This window comes from Heterodontus francisci, chromosome 37, assembly GCF_036365525.1.
Source record: "Heterodontus francisci isolate sHetFra1 chromosome 37, sHetFra1.hap1, whole genome shotgun sequence".
NCBI lineage: Eukaryota > Metazoa > Chordata > Chondrichthyes > Heterodontiformes > Heterodontidae > Heterodontus > Heterodontus francisci.
In genome coordinates, this window is record NC_090407.1 from 4,567,472 (window position 1) to 4,585,612 (window position 18,141).

The window sequence follows — 18,141 nt, forward strand, 5'->3', positions numbered from 1 at the left end:
AGAACAGAGAATTGGAGGAAGGCTCCACATGAAGTTTATAAAAAATGCAAACTTACCTTTTTGGTCGTGGCCTCCAGGAGTCCCTTTAAGGATTGCTGGTTAGGACACATTAGGAAGCAAAAACCCATGTGTCAAATTTCAAGAAAGGTCTTTCAATAGGTGTTAGGCTGCTCATTAACATATTCAAAAGCCTATTTTAGGTGGCTACCAGGTTTTTGGAATATCACCCGACCCAAAATGGGGTATTGCAGGTCCCATTCATGGCACAGGACATAACCCCATAAAACTGAACCTGTTCCACCCATTTCTCCCCCCAAAAAAGGCACAAGGTCTCATTGCTATCCTGCTGTACTCAGGGAATGTTCAAAGGATGTTCACAGCTCTGGTTAAAATAATGTAAAAGTCTATAGGTGCCTAGTTGAAATTAAGTCATGTTTTACTTAAGAGACAAAAACCTTTCCTTTTGGTTTATGCTGTACCACTGGTTAGGATGCCCCAAAAATGAAATTTCTTGAATTTGGGAACTTTTGGCTTAGCATTTGTAGTTTTGGTTTTATGAATGTTTGTAGGAAGCTGCTAGCTTCACTCTGCATTCTTTTAAAAATCATTCCAACGATTATGATTAATATTAAAATTCTCTTTTTGTTTAGTGACTGCTGACAAACTCATTTGGGAACTGGTTCAGAAGTGTTGAGCCGAACTGTTGTGAGGGAATGAACATTAGCAGAAGTAGTCATTAACCCTAACTGCTTCAGTGATCATACAATTTTAACTGTGCCCATCAATCCATCTTCCTTGCACTGTTGGGCTCAGCATCACCTCCAAGCCATTTTCTCTAAAATGGTCTACAGTAAATTATTGCATTAAGGCACTGATGGAAAAATTCAAGAACTAACTATGTCACTTAAAAAGGTTTGTAGGGACAATAACTTTGGTATTTTGGGAAAGCCGATCTGAAATAGAGACTCGAATTCTGAGTGCTGCTCGCTCTAATTTCCTTTCAATTGCATCAATGCTCTGTCAGACATCGGAGCTCTTGGAATTGAGACAGGCATTTTGTGCGCATCCACAATTTCAGCTTTTGAGCATTACAAATCAGGTGCATGAAACCATGACATAATAATTTCACATTTTATGTCCTGAGGTGCAATTTTGGGCCTGGAAATATTTACAACAATTACACTTTCGGGAAGCCAGTTCCAAATTTAAAAACACTACTTTAAATTCTCACCCTTGTTTTCAAATGCCTCCATGGCATCGCCTCCTCCCTATCTTTGTAACCTCCTCAAGCCCACAACCCTCGAAGATCTCTGCGCTGCTCCAATATTGGCCTCTTGAACACTCCTGATTTTAATTGTTTCACCATTGGTGGCCATGCCTTCAATTGCCAAGGCCCTGAGCTCTGGAATTCCCTCCCTAAACCTCTCTGCTTTTATCAGTGATAAATGCAAGTTGTTGTTGTTGAAGTGACTGAACCTCAAATTATGCAGGTCAGTATCACAGAGTTGACTTAACATCTTTGTTCCCTCTGGTGGACTTTCCCTAATGAAATTTCCTGACATCCCTGGTGCGCATGCTGTGCCTTGGCCATGCACAAATCACAATGTGACAGGTTAGGCAATGAATCCTGCAATAACAGATGGCATTCATATGGGTTCTAATATCCTGCTCCACTGCTTACAATATTCCAGAGAACAATCTTGATGTTTATAACTAGCATTAATTTCACCCATAAAATAGGATAAAATGAATGAGATATTAATGCTGATCTTTTTCCTTCTGGACTGAGTAGGTTACAGTTTACAGGGCAGAAATGTTCAGGTTTAACACCTTCTCTCTTTCCCTGTGAAAAAACAATATCCTGGACTTGGCTTGATAAATCATGAATAGCAGGTAGACTCGAAGAATGAAAAAGAACTTAAAAACAAACACACTTATTTAACCTTATAGAAGAAATAAATGTTGAAGACAATTGGTTGCATTTTCTAGCTGTGGGAGATACAATCAAAAAGCGCATCTAACCTTACTAGCAACAGCAACGTATGAATGCAGCAAGTACAAAAAGAAAAACGGACATCAAGACTATACTATAACATGCACTGAGTATGCTGCAATGTGACGAAATTAATGTCACAATAGCTCAAACCATATGTAACAGAGTTACTGAAAATGGAAAACTGCTCCCCTGTTTTCCATCTCGAGAAATTAATAGAACTCAGGTTTGTCCTGCGTGAGTTGGCCACTCCTGTAAGCGGTCTGAGCATCTTTCATCTAGTTTAGGGGTGCACCATAGCACCCAATATCAAACTATATAACTGTGTGGTCCACGGGTGCAGCAATAGCACCGCCCTGTGATTTGAAACAGATTTTCAGATCTTTGACATGTACTCCAACATGCGACTCTCCAAAACATTTTGAAGATAAACCCAGAAAACACTTAGTAAAATGAGGCCAAATCTGACTCATTAAAATGCTTTATTTTGCAGCAAATGAACATGCTGAGCAACACCTTTAATCAGGATCATTAGCTTAATCAGTACAATTAGTCTTTGCATAATAATGAAAGCATTATACATGCCCAGCGAATCATCATCTAGACTTAAGAAAAACTTGTAACTATCCATCTACATTCTATTTTCTGAGTCAGACAACAGCTCAGCTTAGCAGAGTTCTGTTTCGTCATTGGGGTTTTTTGAATCTATTTTTATTTTCCTCTGTTCACAACAGAAGTAAAGGGCCAATGGCAGACACCAGCCAAGTACCTGGGACCTCCCAATGCAATGGGTGTGTGGTGCTTACCAAGGCGAGCTAAGAACTAGCTCATGGTCATCAATCTTTGAGGAAACAACTTCAATGCTGACCCATTAACATTTTAACCAGCTTTCATCTTGATGCTTTTATTTTAAACTTGTTTGAATACACTGCACTGCAGCAATGCACCAAGGCTCCTTAGACAGCACCTTCCAAACCCGCGACCTCTACCACCGAGAAGGACAAGGGCAGCAAATGCATGGGAACACCACCACCTGCAAGTCACACACCATCCTGACTTGGAACATATCGCCATTCCTTCACTGGGTCAAAATCCTGGAACTCCCTTCCTAACAGCACTGTGGGTGTACCTACCTCACATGGACTGCAGCAGTTCAAGGCGGCAGTTCACCACCACCTTCTCAAGGGCAATCGGGGATGGGCAATAAATGCTGGTCTAGCCAGCGACGCCCATATCCCATGAATAAAAAAAAACTTTTCTTTAAAAACTCAACATTTAAATGTAGCTCTAGTCTCTCCTTATTCTATCCCAATATGTGTGGTTTACTCTTCCTGTCTGACTATGGAAACACGGTGGGCAGACCTTTCTCGGAACCTATGTCTTTCTTGTGTATTCCTCCACCCCATGCAGGATGCACATATCCAACTTGCTCTCCATTTTAACATGACAATTCATAAAACAAAAAATATATTTAATAAATTAAATGTCTATTTTAGTAGCAATTACTGTACAAAGCAATTAAATACTCCAGTAAAACCACCATCTCTAGTGAATTCCACCTCCACTCAGGTAAAAATCAAAATTATTGTAAATTAACATTTTACTATTGCATTGTCCAATCTATTTCATTTCTACTATGAAGATGCTCCTCCCAACTCTCCAGCATTGAGTGGCTGAGCTATGCAGACTGAAAGGATCCCAGCTTTCATCGTTGGTCTGCACTGTTGGTTGATCTTAGCCAGTGTAGAGTTAGGGGCACTTCAATTGGCCACAATGCTCTGCATTAGAAATTAGACTATGGACTCTTGATCACTATCCTGTGATACCTACTGGATGTGAAGATCAGGTGAGCATAGGATTGAGCATTGCTGTGACGACCCCATGTTAAAACAGCCACCCAACTCTCACTGAATTCATGCCTGAAGAATGGTTTCTTGATCTCTGTACTTGTGTGGAAACAGATCATGGAAAGGAGCCTCACCTTCAGGAAAGGAGGAGGGAGATAAAACATTGGCAGACAAGGAAGGAAAGAATGCCTTTATTTACTGAAATAGCTTACTGACATTTTATATCCCCCATGGAGAATGCTGATGACCTGCCAAATCCTTTTTAGGTGCCCATACAGTCCTATTTTCAAAATCACTAAAACCTGTTAACTGAACACCAGCACACAAATTCTGTCTGTCTTATTTCCTTGTAGATTACCAGCTTTCTTATTGTTCTTTCTGTATCTTTTAATGGAGTGTTCTCTGGAAAAAAAACTTGAAATTCTTGTAACAACTGGGTGGTTGGGGTGGGGTAGTGGGGGTGGTGAGATGGGTTGCAGCTTACTCTGCAGGGACTGAGCGTATCTAAGCACCGAGTACATGTCTGAACACCTTATACTCTCAGTAAAATTTCTCCATGGGTAATGCACTTCCCCTTCCTCTGAGTATTATTCTTTCTAGGCTGTATTGGCAGCAGATGGTGGTGTGCTATGCTTCAGAGGATTAATGGCATCTCCAGTGCTTGTGATTCTTAAAATATCAACACAACAGTAATCATTATTCAATGTGGTCTAATTTCACAAGGAGCCCAAAATAATATGAAAAACAACAGACTACATTCGAGCATTTACAATCTTCCAAGCTGTACAATACAGGTGAAGAATGAACCCTTCCAATTAATGTCAGTAATGCACATAAATGAAGCTGCGTAGCTGAAATGACAGAGGTGAAACATAAAAGTCGATACTAACACTCAAATTTATTTGCAGAATTAATCTGTTCCACTACATTAAATGCTCCTCCTTGATAATGTAGATATTTTATACTGAAACTTGCAGCACAATAACATGCCATGACAGAACAGATGCCTTAAAAACTTTGATACTATTTAAGCCTATAACACAATTGCTTAACAGTTTGCACAGATTCCTTTGTTCAGGAGTACTCTATCTGTCACATATCATAATATGATGTCAGTAGGAGGGAGAGACTGTAAGGCACCCCTTCATTTCTCTATTCAGCTACAGCCATGAACTCTAGATATATGCTGAATATGCTTTACAGGAACTTGCATATCCTCTCCCTTTCTAACTCTCAGTAAACAGCTACCTTCAGCTAAAAAGGGCAAACTTCTCCACATCAACAGCACTGCAGCTTTTTTCTGAGAACACAAGAGGCAAATTTGCTATGGAGTATAGTATGTAAGGTTAGGGTTGGGAAGAAACTCATGACATTATTGAAAGAAACTGATCTCTTTTGCAATGTTTGTATTTTTTCGTGCTGTTTGGAAACTGTTTGGCAATGTAATTTTTACAGATTTTTATGAATAAAGTATATTTTGGAAATTTAAAAAAAAAAAAATGTAAGGTTAGCTTCCCTTCCCACCATCACCACCCCCCACCCCAACTTGCCCAGAGTTAGATGTTCCAGTCCAGCTTCTAAATGCCTCCAGGAATTCTGTCAATGCTACTTTGTCTAGACCAGCAGGTATTATTTAGCCAAAACTGAACAACTCTCCCATTATGAGCAGCCAGTGTACAAATCTCAACTCTAACTCTGATTTGAACTCAGCCTCAGACTCCAGAATGTAATATTCAAAGCAGTACATTTTTAACTCAATTACACATAGTATAGATTTTTTTTTTTTAAAAAGGATACATCCAGCCTACCTTAGAAGAAAATAGTTCAATGTGGCATACAAGTTCCCCAAGAGATGGATTCAAGACCAAGGACAATGGATTCTGTTTTGACACGGTTAAATTTAATATCAATTTGCTGTTACACAATTTACTACTTATGTTAAGTAGAGTAATCTCATCCCTGTCATATCAAAGATACAAAAAGCTATTGTAATCTAGGGAAACGTCATTACTATTTCAGTTGAAAGCAGCTCAATCTGATGTTCAGAAACCAACAAGCAGATTTTGATGGGGACAAAAATAAAATGCAGTCTTATTAAATCACTGCTTATAAACAGTTTTGGCATGGATGGCATTTATTGTATCTACAAATCTCTGTGTTCGACACTCTGCCCAACATAATAGCAGTTTCTGTTTCTGACAGATCATCAAAGTATTCTAACTAAATTTTTGTCCTTTCCTTTCATTGCTCAACCTTTTTTTCCCACATTGTTCTATTATGGAAATAAATTATTGTGTAGTGAACATTCTTACTATTTTAGAGCTCAATGAACAGGCAGTAAAGATGGTTTTTTTTAAACAAAGCTTCAATTGTATAACTGAAAACTTGGCGAATATTTTTCATCTGCTACAGATTAATGTCTTTTAAATGTTTTGAAAGGTGAATGTTAATACAGGAACACTCCTTGCATGCTCAAATCTGGGTCAACTGTAGGACTATGGGTAGATTTCTGCAAATAAAAAATCCTCTTGTGCTTTAAATGTCGACATTTTAAAACACAAACAAAAAAACTTGTGGATAAAATTAACGATTTTTCCATTTTCTACAATCCTTCAGTTATGTCTTTAATACTATTTTCCAAAGACCCCATGATCTTCATTATAATGATGTCAGATCTTAAATTCCAGGCAAATGTTCCAAGCAGCTGAGTACTGCACAGTATGTATTCTGGCATCTGGGAATATGGTTTCCATTTGATTTAAAGTAACACAAAGATATAGTGATCATGTACCAATTGGGCAGTGCCAAGAGACAGGAACAATACTTCATTACCTTCCTTATTCTGGGACTGAACCCAATTTAGGCCAACAATTAAAAGTCTCATCTCTCAAAAAATACCAGCCCAGATAATGTGGTCACGAATCTACAATGTCAAAAACTGCTCTTTAATTTGGTATAAAATGCAGTGTGGTTAAGTTCCATTAAAATGGCAGACTGAGGAACAGACATGCCGTCAAGGTAATGGAGGAACATGGGCATTATAGCTGGCCTGGATTTTGATGTACCTTTTACTATTTCTCATAGGCATCTATGATGACTGGGTTTGTTTGGAATGCAAAATATTATTTGAAGCTGCAAAGAATTGAGAGTTTCCTGAGCAACAGGACAGTTCATGTTCCAGCCAACACCGTACTGCACAAGAGCAAAATACTGCGGATGCTGGAAATCTGAAATAGAAATAGAAAATGCTGGTAATACTCAGCAGGTCTGGCAGCATCTGTGAAGAAAGAAAGAGTTAACGTTTCAGGTTGATGACCTGTACTGTAGTCTATCCACACTGCCACAGGAGCACCCCTCCTCATTCGTAGAGTGGGCAAATGGATTTAGAACTCTCCTGTGAGAATTTAACACGTCCAGTTAAAAACAATTTTTTTTTAAAAACAAAAAAATAGTTTTCCATTATTACGGCTGTGACTCAGATCTCTCCCCAGGCTGTCCACAGCCAGCTACTGAAGCTCCAAGTGCAGATCAAAGTAACTCTTCTCTGATTCTCCTCTCCTCCATGTGGACAAACATCTGATTTCAGTCAGTGCCTCCCCATGATGGCACGGCTGAGGTTGGTAACTTTGTCCCATGGAGAATCAAGGACGTAACCGATTCCTACCATTCAGTAGACACACATTTGGTGTCCCAAGCACCGTGCCATCATATTGCTTAACCATTCTTGGAATTCATAGCAATAAAGCAAAACATTCTGCTGCACCCTCAGTCCTATTAACCTTTCATGAATATTTTGCTACAATAATGGGACTCAATTATTGACTCATTTCATTGCTTGTTCTTGAAACAGTCAGGTTGTTATGCCCATCTGTTGAGCCTCTGCTGCTGATCATCTAATCAGTCAACATTCTGTCTCAGTGCATCTGATACGCATCTAATAAAAACATTAACAATTGCAACAAATGATAAATGAACCTACTCAGAGTTACAGACCATTTGTTTTAGGTTTCTGAACACATGTTCCAATGTAATGTTAATCTGTGAATCAGATTAATGATTAATTTCCTTTCAATAAATCAGCAATATATGCTAACATTTCAACCTCCGATAAGTTTTTAGTTGTTTTATTTATAACTTCAGTCTCTCCTTTTTATATCTCTATCTCTGGGCTCTGAATATTTTATTTCCATCAGTGCTGCTTTCTTTTAAACCAACAGCATATGTGCCACCCATCTGCATTTGACATGGGCAGCCAGCATTTTTAGGCCACTGTCCAAGAACCAAAATTGGCATCTGTCCCAGGTTCTCCTCTTCTCAGCATCCACCTCCTGCTAATGCTGCTCCAAGAATTTCCACCCACAGTCCGCACCAGCGCCCCACAGGAACAGCAGCAGGAGATTGTAGCTGAGCGAGATGAGGAGGGCAGTGGAGGAAGTTGGAACTGAGTACAGCAGTGAGAAGCGCAAGGGGTGGAGGAAGGTCAGTGTTGAGGGGATGTTGAGGAGAGTGCCATTGATGACTTCAGAAGGGAAAAGAAGATTGCTTTGAACTAAGAAGGGAAATAAATTGGCTGGGGGTGAGAGGGTTGTAGGCAGAGATATTCAGGAATTTTGTTGTATTGTTAATGTTAATAAGGCTTTATCAACTTTTTTTAAACCGTTGGTCAACTTTTGCAGGTTGAAAACTATGCAGAAGGAAATGCTTGCAGGGAAGGTCTCATTTGCAGCTTTTTGCATCCTGCCCCCATCCTCCAAGAGTGGCTCAGAAGCAAACAGGAAATACTGACTCAAAAAGAGGTAGGACAAACATTCAGGCAGGGTTCTCCTTTATTGAGAAACTAGGTTAAGTACCAAGTCTCATTGTACAGGACACCAAGGTTGCAGAGAGTAATGCGGAACATCAAGAAATGAAGATTAGTTCATGCTAATTTAGATAGTAAAAGAAAAGGAAGACTGTAGAAGGTAAAGAGTTGTGTTATTTTGAAGTCATAGAAAAGAATATATTTTTGAGTAGAAGATGGTAGAGTCAGTTCTAATCCCAAAACTGAGACTGCAGCAAAGAGGAAGAATACAGAGCATGGAGCTGAAAGATAAATTAAATGTAATAGAGGGAACTACTGATATAATATTGCGCTAAGAATGATTGCAACATCAGTGTAGGTTAGATGAGAGAGAAGGATCACCTTGAGCCCATGTGCTTTGTTGCACTATTTGGCACCTGGGCATCCTTCTCTTGCATCCTGTACACGAGTGCAATAGAGGTATTAGAAATGTTCTTTAAATGCAGGAGCAGTATTCAAGTCTGAGATGGAACTGGGCTGTAAGGATTAAGGACCCATAGTAAACTCAGCTACTAGAGATTACAGACCACTGCCAGCCAAATAATACAATGACCATATTACAAAAGTACAAAATTATGCTTCTCTATGAATTGAATCAACTAAAACCAGTCATGGGGCCACCAAAAAGTTGATAAAAGGGAAAAAAATAGTATGAGAGTAAATTAGCCTGCAATATAAAAATCAATTGCAAGAGCTTTTATAAGTACATAAAAAGGAAGAGAGTAGCTAAAGTAGATGCTGGTCCCTTAGAGGCAGAGACTGGGGAAATTATCATGAGGAATGAGGAAATGGCAGAGGCATTGAACAAATATTTTGTATCTGTCTTCACAGTAGAAGACACAAGTTCCGTACTAGAAATAGGCAGTAACCTAGGGGCTAAAAAGTGTGAGGAAATTAAGGATATTGGTATCAGCCATGAAAAAGTATTGGAGAAACTTGAGGGACCAAAATCTGACAAGTCCCAGAACCAGATGGCCTACACCCTAGGGTTCTAAAAGAGATAGCTGCTGTTATGACCAGGTGAGAAAGGGGTTCCCTCTCAGCCTTCACCTGGTCTTAGCATAACAGGGTATAATTTTAAACACGAGTTTTTAGCTCCCCCTTGGTGAATCCTTGTTCACTGCTTTCCAATTATAAGGCAAAGAAACCAGCCAAACAGGTTTTCTTAGGTTTAAAGAAGAAAGGTTGAAATTTATTAAAATTATACTTTAATTCAGTTACCTATGGATACACGACACGCCCATGCTAGCATGCATACGCAACAAACATACATGCAGATAGAGACAGAAAAGAGCAGAAGAAATACAGTGAAAAGTTTGAGGCAATATCTGAAGATGGTTTTGGTTACTGTTCTTCGAGTTTGTTGTAAAGTCCTTGATTGTAGGTAGGGGTCTTGCTTTTCGTTGGGGCCCAGCATTCTTCTTAAACCTTGTTTGATGTCGGAGACTTTTCTCTCGAGGTTCACATGTCTTCAGTGGGTCCAGAGGCTTGTGAGAAAGAGATGGGAGCAGATAGGAGAGCTCTTCTCAGTCCAGGAGCAAATAGTCTGAGTTCAAACTGTCTGTACAATTCAAAAAAAACTCCCCAAGTTGGCCAGGTTAGTCGTGTGACCAACTCATGTAACCACTTCTGTACTTGTGGATTCTCTTGTCTAGCAGACCCTGGAATGTCACCTCTTACACACAATATCGAGTGATCAAAGTCCATTTTAGGATATGATAAAGGGAAGTAACCTCTCTTGTCCCTATTGACATGCAAATGTCCTCCGGCCAAGAGTCTGGCAGCCCTTGTAACAGACCTTCCCTTCATCCCAGCAACAATTTGAAATTTTATGTTCATATGGTGACATTAATATGCCTCATTCTTGGCAGCTGGGGGCCCAGCATGACACCTCCACACCCAGTGGAATGAAATGAATTTTGAAAAAAGCGCATTTCATTAAAAAGGTTGAGAGAGAAATTATAAGATACAGGAAAAAAAACACATCTCTCTCTCATTCACATTCATTCGTAAATCCTAAAACTAATTACAGCCCGTCTTTTCTTGGTGGCAGTGCTGCTTAACTATCCCCTTTTTGGCATCCCGATAAACAGGTGGTTCTTTGGGGACATTTTTCTTCAGTTTGTTCATTTCCATGACTGCCTGGAGTCTTTGCTCCTGTTGATGTCAGCAAACGGGGAGGGTTAGATTTAATTAGTCCTAAATTGGAATTTTTTTTCTGGAGAGTTAGTAGTGGGCAGGTCTATCCTGAATGCTGTTTCAGTGCTTTGCTGAGTCATGCAAAGGCTTTTGACTTTAGGGGATGGGTGATTGTTTTTTTTCTGATTGTGGAAGAGGCTTCTTTGCTGATCTCCCCTTTGTCATCTGGGACACTTCTGCCTGCAGCCTCTACTGCACTCCATGTGGCACATCGACTAGGTGAGGCATCACCCTCAGATTTGCTGCCCCTCTGAGGTCTTCCTTTGTCTCTGCAGGTTCCTGTAAATGCTGTTAGCAACTCTGGTGGGGTGCTTAGAGTGTCTGCATTTTCATAGGAGGATGTGGGGTCTAACTTTTCAAATTTTTCGAGGTTGGTTGACCGGACAGTATGGGCTTTCATCCAGAATTCCTCCCGGACTTCCTTTAACCTACCCCCTTCATCGGTTTTTCCCCTTTTCTTTCCAACCTGTTGCCAGCCTTGTGCCTTCTTGTCCCCGTTTGTTCTCGGCAGGGGTCCCTTACAGTTCACCAGCCCTCTGCTGGAGGGTCCTCCAAACACCAATGCAGGCCTTATGGGTGCAGATTTCACTGTAGGTTGGGGTTTCCTCTCAACCTGGCACATGTGACAACTGTTGCAGTAGTACACCACACCTTTGTGGAGTTTTGGCCAGTCAAACTGCTGTCTTATGCGGGCTTTGGTCTTTCGTATACTGGCACGTACAGTCACTGTAGTCTCGTGGGCCATTCTTAATATTCCTCTCCGGTACCTCAGCGGCACCACTAACTGGTGAACCACTGTCCATTCTTTGCTCTCAGCTCTGTGAGGAGAACTCCATTTCCTCATCAGTACCTCATTCTTTAAATAGTGGCAGTCAGGGACTCCCTCTGCTTCACTTTCAGACTGGGCAGCCTGTCGTAGAGTCAGTTATACAGCACAGAAACAGGCACTTCAGCCGGCCATCAACCACCTACCTATTCTCATCCCATTTTCCAACACTTGTCCCGTAGCGTTGTATGCTATAGCATTTCAAGTGCTCATCTAAATACTACTTAAATGGTGTGAGGGTTCCTGGCTCTACCACCCCTTCAGGCAGTGTGCTAGCTCTCTCAGTACTGGGTCAGCTCAGTAAGCCTCAGCTAGGGAAGGTCCATTTAATTCATTTCTGGGTCTCCTAACTTTCCAAAGAAAGTCTCAGACAGACCTCATGGACATCTGCATGCAGTGCCAATTCAGTCTCCTCTGGGGGAGCTCGTTTGATCATGGCCTGATCCACTACACACTCAGGGAAACTGCAGGGGTCCATCTCCTGCCACCGCCCTGCCTCTGACCTCCTGCAGTCTTTCTTTCACTACTGGGGGGGGCTACCAACTTCAGCCCCGCCAGATCATTATCCAGAAGGTCAACCCCACCCACAGGCAGACTAGGGACAATCCCAACAGTCACCAGTCCCGAAACGATGTTGCACTCCAGGTGCACCCGGCGTACAGGTACAGGCATACACTGCCCTCCAATACCATTCACCAGCATTCTGGTGTTCACTGCACTCTTTGGGAGAAAGGTTAGGTCTTTTCCTAGCAGTAGGGATCTAGTGGCCCCTGTGTCCCTGAGAATCACTATGGGCTTGCTTGCCCCACTCGAGGGGTTTGGAATTACTTTCCCTTCAGACACAAAACCCTAATAACCTTCAGGAATCCTATTAACTTTTCCTGCACTTGTAGTAGTAAGCTTCCTGGGTCTCACTCTTACTGCAGTTAAAGTCACAGCTTGTTCTGCTGTGCTTTCCATCAGGGTCTCTTCTTCACCGAGCAGGTGTGCCCTGATTAACACGACAGGTTTTCCCTTTAGTTTCCAGCAGTCAGCTTTTAGATGACCTGCCTTGTTACAATGGAAGCACACAGGTCTCCAGGTCTCACTCCTGCTCACAGCACCTTCCTTTTTGGATAGAGGGTCCCCTGTGTCTCCCGCCTTCCTTTCTTTCCCAGCACTGCTTGGGCTCCTATCACCTTCCCACCCTTTGTCCTTTGCGGATTTGTGGGGGGTGACTAAGAAAGATTTTCTCCAGGGGAACCGACTTATAGATTAAATCAAACTCATCAGCCAGAACAGCTGCTTGCTGGGCTCTCTGAACCAGCTACTCCTCTACATGTATCTTTATGGAGAGTGGGAGAGTGTTTTTAAATTCCTCTAACAGAATTACTTTTCGGAGATTCTCATAGCTGAGCTGTACTTTAACATCCCTCAGCCACTGGTCAAAAGCCAGCTGCTTACTTCTTTCAAACTCCAGATAAGTCTGATCAGCTTGCTTCGTGAGGGTTCTAAACTTTTAGTGATAGGTTTCAGATACTAATTCATATGCCCCAAGGATAGCATTTTTTGTCAGTTCATAATTTGATGAACTTTCATCTGGCAATAGGGAATAAACCTCATAGGCTTTTCCAGTTAGCTTGCTTTGTAATAAAAGAGGCTAGGTCTCAGCTGGCCATTTTAGCTGCCTTGCCAATTTCTCAAAGGACAAAAAATTCTTCGATACCTTCCTCATTGAATTTTGGGATTAGCTGAGATAGTTTTAACAATTCTGTGTGCAGCCCTGAATTATGCCCCTCCATATTGGCTATGCTTTCACTGGGGTATTCTGTCGCCCCCTAGTTAACTCAAGCCGCTTCAGCTCTCTCTCTTCGCATTCTTTCTGGAATAGTCTTTTTCACTCTCTCTCTCGTTCCTTTCTCCTGTCTTTCACTTTCTCTCTCCTCTCTCTTTTTCTTCACGTTCCTTCTGGAAGACTCTTTCTCTCTCTCCTCAAATTCAAGCGTCCTTTGTTCCAATTGTATCTTTGCTAGCAATACCCTGTCTGGGTCTACTTCTAGCCTCATTTCTGCTTCTTCAGATTCAAGGGAAAAATTGTTGCCCACTAGCCTTAGGAGTTCAGACCTCCTAGCCTTGCCACGTACAGTGATTCCACACTACTCAGTCATTTTCTCCAACAACACTGCTTTTAACTTACCTTAAGTTACTTCACCCTGGCTTGGAGAGCTACTAGCTTCAATCACAGACATATTAGTATTCAAGTACACACAACCACAAGAAAACCTGTATTGAAATCTTGTTCTCTTTTGATTGGGAAAAATTTGGCTTCTCACTTCCAATTTCTCTCATTTGTCTGTGGGTCAAATCGAAGATGGTAGCCCCCTAAGTTCTGTTACGACCAGGTGAGAAAGGGGTCTAGGAGTTCCCATCAGCCTTCACCTGGTCTTACCGTAACAGGGTTTAAATTTAAACAGTGTTTTTAACTCCCCCTTGGTGAATCCTTGCTCACTGCTTTCCAATTATAAGGCAAAGAAACCAACCAAACAGGTTTTCTTAGGTTTAAAGAAGAAAGGTTGAATTTTATTAAACTTAAACTCTAATTCGGTTAATGCCTACGAATACACGACGCGCCCACTCTAGCATGCATACACGATAAACACATGCAGACAGGGACAGAAAAGAGAAGAAATAAAGTGGAAAAGTTTGAGGCAATATTTGAAGATGGTTTTGGTTACTGTTCTTTGAGCTCACTGTAGAGTCCTTGATTGTAGGTAGGTCTTGCTTTTTATTGGGACCCAGTATTCTTCTTAAACCTTGTTCAATGTTGGAAACTTTTCTCTCTTAAGGTTCACGTGTCTTCAGTGGGTCCAGAGGCTTGTGAGAAAGAGATGGGAGCAGACAGGAAAGGTCTTCTCAGTCCAGGAGCAAACAGTCTCAGAGTTCAAACTGTCTGTACAATTCAAAAAACCTTCCCAAGTTGACCAGCAGGTTAGTCACATGACCAGCTCGTGTAACCACTGCTGTGTTTGTGGATTCTCTTATCCTAGCAGACCCTGGAATGTCTGCTCTTACACACAATACCTGGTGATCAAAGCCAGTTTTAGGATAAGATAAAGGGAAGGACCCTCTTGTCCCTATTGGTATGCAAATGTGCTCCGGCCAAGAATCTGACAACTCTTGTAACAGGCCTCCTCTTCATCCCAGCAACAATTTGAAATTTAATGTCCATGTGGACATTAAATTAATGTGTCTCATTCTTGGCAGGTGGGGGCCCAGCATGACACTGCAGAGATAGTGGAAGCACTGGCAATGATTTTCCAGAATTCCTTAGATTCAGGAATGGTCCCGTCAGATTGGAAGTTGGCAAATATTACACCGCTTTCAAAAAAGGAGGTGGAGAGAAAACAGGGAACTACAGTTAGCCCATCAGTCATTGGGAAGATGTTGGAAACTATTATTAAAGTCTTAACAATGCACTTGGAAAAGCATAGTATGATTAGAACAAGTCAGCATGGTTTTACTAAAGGGAAATCCTGTTTGACAAACTTATTAGAATTTGTTGAAGATCGGGCGGCACAACGGCGCAGTGGTTAGCACCGCAGCCTCACAGCTCGATTCTGGGTACTGCCTGTGCGGAGTTTGCAAGTTCCCCCTGTGACTGCGTGGGTTTTCGCCGGGTGCTCCGGTTTCCTCCCACAGCAGGTGATAGATAAATTGGCCATTGTAAATTGCCCCTAGTGTAGGTAGGTGGTAGGGAATATGGGATTACTGTACGGTTAGTATAAATGGGTGGTTGTTGGTCGGCACAGACTCGGTGGGCTGAAGGGCCTGTTTCAGTGCTGTATCTCTAAATAAATAAATGTAACTAGTGGGGTAGGTAAAGGTGAACCAGTAGATGCAATATACTTGGATTTCCAAAAGGCATTCGATAAGGTGCCACATAAAAGATTAATGGACAAGATAACAGCTCATAGTGTTGGGGGTAATATATTAGCATGGATAGAGGATTGGTTAACAGACAGGAAGCAGCGAGTGGGCATAAATAGGGCATTTTCAAGTTGACAGCCAATGAATAGTGGGATGCCACAAGGATCAGTGCCAAGGATCAGTGCTGGGGCCTCAACTATTTACACTCTATATTAACGACAGATGAAGAGACAGAGAGTACTGTAGCTAAGTTTGCTGATGATGCAAAGCTCGGTGGAAAGGTCAGCTGTGGGGAGGACGTAGAGAGGCTGCAAAGAGATATGGACAGGTTAATTGAGTGGGCAGCAAGATGACAAATGGAGTTTAATGTAGAAAAGTGTGAAATTGTTCACTTTGGTCGTAAAAATGGAAAAACAGAATTTTTTTTTTTTAAAGTGCGTGAAACTGGTAAGTGTTGATGTTCAGAGAGACTTGAGGATACTCGTACAAGGAATGCACAAAGTTAACATGCAGGTGCAGCAGACTTTTAGAAAGACAAATAGCACGTTAGCCTTTATTGCAAGGGGATTGGAGTACAGGAATAAAGGAGTTTTACTAAAATTGTACAGGGCTTTGGTGAGACCGCAACTGGAATATTGTGTGCGGTTTTGGTCTCCACATTTAAGAAAGGATATACTTGCATTGGAGGCAGTGCAAAAATGTACTAAATTTGTCCTTGGGATAAGGGGTTGTCCTATGATGAGAGGCTGAGTCTATTGGACCTATATTCTCTGGACTTTAGAAGAATGAGAACCGATCTAATTGAGACATACAATATTCTGAAAGGGCTCGATAGGGTAGAAGCTGAGAGATTGTTTCCGCTGGTCGGGGAATCTAGAACACGGGGACACAGTCTCAGGATAAGGGGCCAATCATTCAAGACTGAGATGAGGAGAAATTACTGCACTCAAAGGGTTGTGAATCTTTGGAAATCTCTGACCCAGAGGGTTGTGGATGCTCCATCACTGAATACATTTAAGGCTGGGATAGATAGATTCATGGTCTTGCAGGGAATCAAGGGACATGGGGAGCGGGCAGGAAAGTAGAGTTGAAGCCCACGATCAGCCATGATCGTATTGAATGGCGGGGCAGGCTCGATGTGCCGTATGGTCTACGTCTGCTCCTATTTGTTGTGTATGGCTCTGGTGCTTGTACTCCAGTTAACTCCGAGCTGGCTGTATTAAGTTTCAACCCTTCGGCTTAGACTTGCTCCTGTTTATGGCTTGACTGTAGTTACCATAAGCAGACTATGTGCCTTATTAGCTGAAAGATGTGTCACTGCACAAGATAGCATCCCTGCTTTAACAAATAACCTCTAATTCTGATAAACTGCTTCCTGAACATGTGGATGTTTACCATGTTCTGCCATCACCTTGAAAGTTGGAAAATAACATCACTAGACCATTGCATTAAGGTTCAAACTGTTTGACCAAATTTATTTACTGGCGAAATATATAGAAGAGATATGAAAACAGCACAGTACTTAAACTACAATAGAACCAAATCACTCCATGAGGAATTAATCCTGTTCAGATTGATGTTCTGACAAACATTCTTTGGATAGAACCATCAAGATTGCCTCTTCGGTAAATCTTTAAAATGAGGTGTTGTTCTAAGTAGATACCAAGTTTCAGTTCACATCCTGCATTTACTGTTCTTCTCCCAGAACTGAAAATTCAAGAGGTGAGCTTTTACAACAAGAGGCTTATTTCACGTTCCAGCCATTGCATAGGAAGTAAGCATAGAAATGTTTATGTTCTTTCTCACTTGTATGAAGAATTGGTAATAGCTTGAAAGCTCACAATTCAAGGAGCCCACTATTCTCCACCCCCACAACCAGACTGCTCTTCACACCTGATCACAATCAAAAATCACAACTCCAGTTGTCAATCTGCATATGTTAACATCTCAAACAAATAAAAGCAAAATACTGTGTCATTTGGAAATCTGAAATGAAAACAAAGTGCTGGAAATACACGGCAGGTCTGGCAGCAACTATGAAAAGAGAAACAGACTTATCATTTCCAGTCACAGACCTGAAACGTTAACTCTGTTTCTCTCTCCACAGATGCTGCCAGACCTGCTGAGTATTTCCAGCACTTTCTGTCTTTAATTTAACATCTCAAATAAGTTGGTTCAGTCATCCAAGTAACTGGAACTTAGATGGTTTTGAAAACAGGCCTATTTTTCTCTCCTATAGACAGACAGCCTGCAGCCGCCGCCTTTTCGAATCCTAGGAAAGACAGCTTTAATTTTAACTGGTAGTAATTTAAAAACAAAATGCAAGAAGCAGACATAAATTCATATTTCTGTACAGGCTCCACTCTAAATATTTATGCTCATGATCACTGCTCACCCTCAACAGTTTGGAGCCACTTTCTGACCTATGGTCATATTTTTACAAACAAATCTAAATAAAACGACAAACACTAGCAAATTTTATGTTACACTTTTCATTCACAATTTTTTATGCATTTTTCCCCTATTTTGG

At 41.3% G+C, this 18,141-nt stretch overlaps 1 protein-coding gene and 1 long non-coding RNA gene across 11 annotated transcripts in view; one reads left to right on the forward strand and one right to left on the reverse strand.

Moving 5' to 3' along the window:
- Positions 1–18,141, reverse strand: part of mib2 (MIB E3 ubiquitin protein ligase 2) — a 246,169-nt gene that overhangs the window by 96,397 nt on the left and 131,631 nt on the right. The gene's annotated exons all lie outside the window — the stretch shown is intronic.
- Positions 1–18,141, forward strand: part of LOC137351970 (uncharacterized) — an 81,678-nt gene that overhangs the window by 9,484 nt on the left and 54,053 nt on the right. Inside the window, exon 2 of the long non-coding RNA XR_010969611.1 lies at positions 8,517–8,636. This is a non-coding gene — a long non-coding RNA (uncharacterized lncRNA). The remainder of the gene's footprint in view (positions 1–8,516; positions 8,637–18,141) is intronic.